Here is a 2,005-nt window from a genome sequence, read left to right as displayed (position 1 = left end):
AATTTTATAATAGACATCTAATAAATGAATTTATTAAGTATATGAACATATTTGTTGGAAGAATGAACTTTTTCATTGATTTAATTAAATGTTATATTAGTTATGATATATTTCAAGTACAGCATATTAATAAACAGTGATTTGTTATATTAATAAATCCAGTTATTAGCTAATAAAAAATACTCAATAAAATATTCATAATATCTATTAAAAGTTCATTATATCAATGAATTTAAAGTCAGTAAATGTCATTCATTGATATTATGAATAACATTTTTTTCAGTGTATTTACTGATCCTATCAGTTTGACTTTGGGTTGCGTAGCCAAGGTCAGATCAAGGTTACATTGATTTTCTGAAATGGATATCGCCGGCATTAGCATTACCCAAAATATTTAATTTTGGAGATTAGCCAGTCAAGGCGAGATCGGTCGATGGTCCGTGAATCTTGTTCTACCGCACAAACAAAAACATAATGCGTGGTATTACATATCTTGGGTAATGCTAGTGCCGACGATACTGTAACTTTGAAGCATTATAACTTGAAAAGTACTTCATGAAAAAATATTTCATTATAGCGTTTTGGAAAGCTCTCGACATCAGCTATTAGATTCTTGAATCAAAAATAGGGTGTTCCATTTAAGAAAATCAATGTAACCTTGACCTGACCTTGGCCATGTAACCCAAGGTCAAACTGATAGGATCATTAAATAGATATTTTTAAACCATATAACTTTTGAAACTCTGAAACACTTTTCTGTAAAACTTATATTTCCCGAGATATTTAGGTGTCCCGACCTTTTTGGGACATCCTGTATACATTTATTATAAATTTTATATAGTATACACAATATACATATAGTACAGTCTAAGAGTCTAGTCAGTAATGTGATTACAGTACATAACTGATAAATAATAAAAAAATCATTATTCTATTTTATAGTAAAGAATAGCACTCTCTGAAAATAGTGTTTCATCGAGACTCTCGAAAATCGAGACTCTCACGAGACAAGGCGAGATGAGACGAGACGAAACCGAGACCAACTTATGGCGGCGAGATCGAGACAAAGGTTTCGAGAGTCTCAGCCCGAGAATATCGTCTCGTTTCATTTTCTTATAATATAAGATGTTTCTATTCGGTAAATTCAGCGTCATCAAAAATATGTCTCATCAAATCAGAAAATACTCAGAAATTAAGACATAACAACAGACGAGCAGATTCATTATTAAGTCGATTTCAGTGTTTCCTTATAATAAGGCCCGCCTTAGAAAATAGTCGTCTGCTGGAACTGGCGTTGACGTCTGTGAAGCTGGCCCCTCAATGTCAAAATTTTGAAAAAATAAGACGAGTTCTGATTGCCCCCCGAAGAGTTCTAAAGTTCTATAGCACAATAAGGAAGAGTTCCATTTATTAAAGCAGTGAAAACACCATTTGAAGTAACGGGGGGGGGCAACTTCACGATTCTGCAACTTTGAAGGGCTATAACTTCTAAACCATTCATTTTAACACGTTGATCTATAGAGAACAATCGATAGAACTCTTTGAGGGGCTATCAAAACTCTCAACAAAATAAGAGATTTCCAAAATTTTTTTCAAAAAAATTTTATCAAAAAAAAATTTTTTTTATTGGAAATTCAACATTATGACACGAGTTCTGGTAGCCCCCCAAAGAGTTCTAACGATTATTCTTAACAACCAATGCGATAAAATCAATATTTAAAAAGTTCTAGTACTTTAAAGATGTAGATTTTGAATTTTTCCAAGTCCACGGGTTTAAAACATTTTTTTCGGAAATCCGGCGATTTCTTAAGAGTTCTGATAGCTCCCCGAAGAGTTCTAACAATTATCCTTAACAACAGTTGCTCTAAAATCAATATATAAAAAGTTCTACACTGTTAAAAATTTCTCAATGAATTTTAATTAACATGTAAAGGAAGCATGTGGTTATGCATGAAATTAAACGTAATGAATGATGTAAATAACAACTAAATTACAGTAGTCTTAA

The sequence above is a fragment of the Trachymyrmex cornetzi genome, unplaced genomic scaffold (genome assembly GCF_001594075.2).
Source record: "Trachymyrmex cornetzi isolate Tcor2-1 unplaced genomic scaffold, Tcor1.1 scaffold509, whole genome shotgun sequence".
Lineage (NCBI taxonomy): Eukaryota > Metazoa > Arthropoda > Insecta > Hymenoptera > Formicidae > Trachymyrmex > Trachymyrmex cornetzi.
This window is presented reverse-complemented; position numbering follows the sequence as displayed.